This window comes from Euprymna scolopes, chromosome 21 (assembly GCF_053919585.1).
Source record: "Euprymna scolopes isolate OS-2025 chromosome 21, ASM5391958v1, whole genome shotgun sequence".
Lineage (NCBI taxonomy): Eukaryota > Metazoa > Mollusca > Cephalopoda > Sepiida > Sepiolidae > Euprymna > Euprymna scolopes.
In genome coordinates this window covers 93763816-93769839 of record NC_136502.1, presented here as the reverse complement: position 1 = coordinate 93769839, position 6024 = coordinate 93763816, and positions in this window count along the sequence as shown.

Genomic DNA, 6024 nt, shown 5'->3' with positions numbered 1-6024 from the left:
TCAACAAAAAGTTATAATTGCGATTGGCGAACAATGAAAACAGAAGAAAAAATACAATAATTTCATGATAATACAGTATTTACATGTACCGTTTTACACGTAACTGTTAAAAATTAAATAAAAAAACATTATCCATAAGCACTCATAATTATAAAAAATGAATATAAAACGATTTATTTAGGAATTTACGGTGCAGGATGATTTTCACAAATAAATTTTACGTAAAATAAGCGTATTTTTCCGAAACATTCAAGTGTGTTAGGGCAGTTAACAATTTTTTTTTCATTGGAGATAAATTATGTGCGTTTATATGGGGAATGTCTACTTTTGAAAGCGATTACGCATGGTTTTACGACATTGTCAATCGAACTTACGTTAGTGTTAAACTATTCAGTTAACATCCATAAAGAATTAAAATGGCCCAGAAATGATTATTTTACGCCAAATTTATATTCTAAACTGAGCTCCCACTCTAAATACTAAAATGATTGCTTTCTTTCCGCCAAGTTTTTTAAGGGTTTCACACGTAAACATCTATAGAAATCACATTTCATTTTTGAATAGGGATTCAGCTGAGAGTGTTAATCTGCAATTTATTATTATTGGCTCACAAGGAGCTTTCATACAGGTCATTAAAATCTTTCCATGAAAACAGCCTGTGGTGTTCCCTGGAAGCTGAGTCACAACAAGTCTCCTCAGATTTCCAGTACTCTCCACCTCTTTCGATTACATTTGCAAATAAATTTGCATTATCGCAACAGCTGCTTGCCATTGATTTCTCGTTGGCAGTGAACATTGGTCTTCACTGGAATTTGAGTAGCAATAAGCCTCCCCAAAGTCCCAGTTCTCTTCGCACTTATCCAGTGGAGGTCTGGTCAGTGCTCACTCCTCGGTTTTTCCTTCCTCCTTGACTCCTTGACTATTCGGTCTCACTTTTTTGAGGGGGGGCAGTTATGGGGAGATGCGGTGGGTTAGAGACAATATAGATATGCAGCTTCAATGTTTTGGTTCCATGTAGCGCTTCATATTTTGCCTCTGCAGCAGTTTGTCTGGCCTGCGTTTAAGGTTCATGAGTGTTAGTCTCCACATTCAAGGGTTTTCCTTAATATTTCAGCTGTTTTCATTATTGTTGTTCGTTGTATTTTTTAAGTAATTCTTCTGATTCCAATTTATTTATTAATTTATTATTATTATTATTATTATTATTATTATTATTATGATTATTATTATTATTTTATTATTATTATTATTATTATTATTATTATTATTATTATTATTATTTTTCATCTCGATTTTTTTTTTTACAGCAAAGCAAATTAATTTAATAACCCACCATTTTTTTTTATAATTAAAATAAAATTTTAACTTCATTCATAGAGAGAAGGCACTGAATAATTAACAAACCCACACCCTCTCAATGTTAAAAATGTTTTTTTTAAATAATAACATCATTATTTAGAAATTCGTTCGCAAAAATGGAAGGGGACGTTGTTAAATATTTTGTTCTAACATCGTTTTCTAAGTTTGCCTTCCAATCGTCGACTATTTTCAACTGTTTATGAAAACTTTCAAGTAGCATGAAGCATGTTGTACACTAACGACGAATTGATACAATCAATCTGGCTTTGTTTTAAATCAAAAGAACTCGTTTATTGCCTTACAATTGTCAATCAATTGCAAGGAAAACATTTAAATATATATATATATATATATATATATATATATATATATATATATAAAATACTCGAATTTTTAATCGCTTTATATTTTAACTTATCGCCGTTTATTGTATATTTTAGTTTTCTCTTTTCTCATTTTCGCCCCTTTAGACTTTTACTACCACACCTGATGATGATTTGTGGATGAATCGAAAGCGTTCGTGACAACAACACCTATGGAACTTTTATTCATATTTTTGATTTTTATACAAAAAATATTATACAGAAAATTGAAAAATTAAAAAGAAAAAAGAATCATAAAGCAAAGTGTCTCCGTTGCATTTAATGCTTGAATGAAAAAATGCTGCCTAAATATATCAATTTCCCATATATATTTTTATATTTCTTTCTTTCATCCTTATATAAATGAATTCTCTTTTGTCATTATTAACTTTTTAGAAGTCGGATTATGTAGGTGCTAAGTCTGCGATAGGTTTAAGTTAATATTTTTTTCCTTCTGGGAATTCAAACTGCATTCTTTATTTTCATTTTTGCATTTTTCATTCAAATCTTCTTTAGACTAATATGTTGGGTTTTAGATATGTATGGCTAGGTTTCCTTCCTCTTTTCTATTTGCCTTTCTGGTACCAAAGGTACTTAAGCTTTTATGTATTTTTATTCTCATAGCATTTATATGCTAGTTAACATGTCACAGAATGGATCTTGTAATCCTTAACTTACTTATTAATAGTTTTTCTTTTTCGATTTTATTTATCTATTTTCTTTTCATATATTAGTGAAAATAGTAACCGTATTATTTTACATTTTTTTTATTGGGGAAGTGGTATTATCCACTGGAGAGCCATGTATTTAACAGCTGTACTGTTTTTAAATATCCGAAACAGCTACATGGTAAGCAGCTGATGATCCCCTTTTTCTATTTAAAAAAAATAGTTATGGTTTTCTCTTTTCATCCTCATGTAGTTAAATTCTGTTTTAAAATTGAAGACTTTTGCGAAATCGGCTTAAGCAAGTGCTAAGTCTATTCCTATTTAACAATTTTAGTTAAGGCTTTTTCTTTTCTTTGTTTCATCCTTATATAAATTATTTCTCGTTTGTCATTATAAACTTTTTAGAAGTCGGATTATGTATCTAAGTCTTCGGTAGGTTAAAGTTAATATTTTTTCCTTCCGAGAATTTAAATTGCATTCTTTGGTTTTATTTTTTTTTATTCAAAGCGTCTTTAGACTATATATATATATATATATATATATATATATATATATATATATATATATATATATATATATATGTGTGTGTGTGTATAAATATATATATATGTATGTGTGTGTATAAATATGTATATATATGTATGTGTATATATGTTTGTATACATGTATGTATACATGTGTACGTGTGTATATGCATATGCACGTACATGCGTATATGTGTGCCTCTATGTATGTATGTTTGCGTGCATATAAATGTATGCATGTATGTATGTATGCTTGCATGTGTTTTTTTTGCATGCGTATGTGGGGTGCAGATGGCTTCTGTAAGCAGTGGTGAAGACAACCCCTCTAGGAGAAGCAAATCTCTGATTTAAAAAACCATAAGGCGGAAGACCAGTACCCGCATTAAGCTGGTCTGCAGTTTGACTTGTTGCTGGCTATCTTGCTCTTGCTTGTTGCTGGATCTCAACATTTGGAACCATGAGAGACTTAGTTGTGGTTTAAGGATAAAACTTTGTAATTACATAGGTGGGTTATTAAATTGATTTGCTTTGCTGTAAAAAAAAAATGAAATTGAGATGAAAAACAAATAAAATAAAAAAAAACGCCGCCGACGATGATGACGACAACAACAACAACAACAACAACAACAATAATAATAATAATAATAATAATAATAATAATAATAATAATAATGATAATAATAATAATAATAATAATAATAATAATAATAATAATAATAAGAAGAAGAAGAAGAAGAAGAAGAATCGTAGATTAACACTCTCGGCGAAATCTCCTTTCCAAAATGAAATGTTAATTTTATAGGTGATCACGTATGAAACCCTTAAAAAAAACTTGACGGAAAGAAAAGTAATCCTTGGAATATTTAGAATGGAAACTCGGTTTAGAAATTTAACGTAAAATAATCATTATTTCTGGGCCATTCTAATTCTCTATGGATATTAACCAAATTCTTTAACACTAACTTAAATTCGATTGACAATGTCGTAAAACCATGCGTAAACGCTTAAAAACGTAGACATCCCCTCAAATAAACCCACATAATTTATCCGATGCCCGGAAAACTCGTCCCCTGAAAATTCGCTCCCGGAAAACTCGTCCATTTTTGCTAGGGAGGAAAATTCGTCCATTATTGAATAAATATCGATTGAAAACACATTTTATGACCGTTCCTGAAGGAGATATTGTTTTTAAAGGCGAGTACACACCCCATAATATTTTGAAAAATTACTTTTACTTGTTTACTCTTGTTAAAAAACTAAAAATAAACTTGACCCTGGAGTCACAGAGTCAAGACACGAAAAACGAAAGTATATATTTATTTAAAAAATGCGTTAGTTTTAACACTTTTGGTATTATTACAGAAAAAAAGACAGAAAATATTTATTTATTATCAAAGAAAGCAAATATTTTATTCAGAAGAATTAATTTAGTTTAAACAATTCTTGTGTTATTACGAAACAAAAAAAGAAAACACGGTACTTATGTATTTTTGGTACCGCGCTGAAAAAATAATGCTATTATTTCGAAAGCCATTCTTGACGTTGTAAGGGGAGGGTGTTTTATAACTATTCTGTGCTTCCACCTTACAATTTAATAAAAAAGATATCGTGAGACTTGAATTTAACCTGAAAAAAAACTATTTAAATATAGTGCGGTACCAAAAATACATAAGCACCGAAAACACTTCTTATTTTTAATATCATTTGATAATATAAGATTTTTTTTGTTGTTTAAAAGTCATTTGGGAACACTTCTGCAGTATACAGTCGGCGGCTATTGTTAAGGGGTGGTAACTCCAATTTCTTCTTGGTCAAATAACGCGGCAAGTAAGTAACAAACAATATTTTTTTCGGAACAGAAAAATATTTGAAAACCAAAACATTCATTGTATCAAAATGTATCAATTGTAAAAATATTTATTTAAAAGTTTTCGTAAGAAAATATAATTTTAATAAAACAATTTCGTAATGAAAACAACATTTGATTTTTGAAAGTAAAGTAGCTTTTTTTGTTCGAACAAATAAATAATTTAAATGAAACATTTTTTTTAAATTAAAATAATTTGGAAGGGTCAGCAAATTAATAATTTAAATGGGTTTTGATCGAAAAGCAAAAAAAAAAAAAATAGCCGCCGTCCGCATACTGCACAAGTGCCTTTTGCTGTTTCGTGAACGCAAAATGTGTTAAAAAACTAAATTAATTTTTGTTTAAATAATATGTTTGTTTTATTATTTAATAATCCAAGAAGTGTTTTCCATTTTTTTTTTGTTTCGTAATAGCACAAGAAGTGGTAAAAACTAAAGTATTTTTTTTTTTAATATATGGTTTCGTTTTTTTGTGTCTTCCGTTCGGTTTCGTTACATAATCAACCGTATCCACTTTCAGTAGCTTGATTTTTTTCCTAGCAGTGATCTGGGACATTACTTAAAAATATTCAAATTTACTTTCTTTTGGAGGGTGGAGGGGGGGCCGTTGTAAAACTATATCTACCACGGTATTTTCTTTAATTTTCTATTTTTGAGCGATTATCGAAACTCCTAGGAGGTGATTTTCTCATGTCGGAATTCTTTTGTTCAAAAGTAACACGACATTACTTTTTCTTTAACTAAATAAACTCTTTAAAATAAGTTGAACCACTAAAAACTTACAAAGCTAGGTAGAAAACGAACACTTAGAAAAATCTATATTGTTTTTGTTTTTTTTTAATATTATGGGCTGTGTATTCTCTTTTAAAAACAATATCTCCTTCAATAACGGTCATAAAATGTGCTTTCAATCGATATGTATTCAATAATGAAGTAGTTTTCCTACCTAGCAAAAATGAACTAGTTTTCCGGGTATGAGTTTTCCGTGTACGAGTTTTCCTAAATTATATTTATCTTTAATAGGAAAAAAAGTTGTTCTTAGTTACGCTTATTTTACGTTAAATTTATGTGTGAGACTGATCATGCACCTAAAATTCCTAAATAAATCGTTTTATATTCATTTTTTGTTTATAATTATGAGCGTTTATGGATAATGTTTTATTTTTTATTTAATTTTTAACAGTTACGTGTAAAACGATACATGTAAATACTGTATCCTAATGAAATTATGGTTGTTTTTTCTTC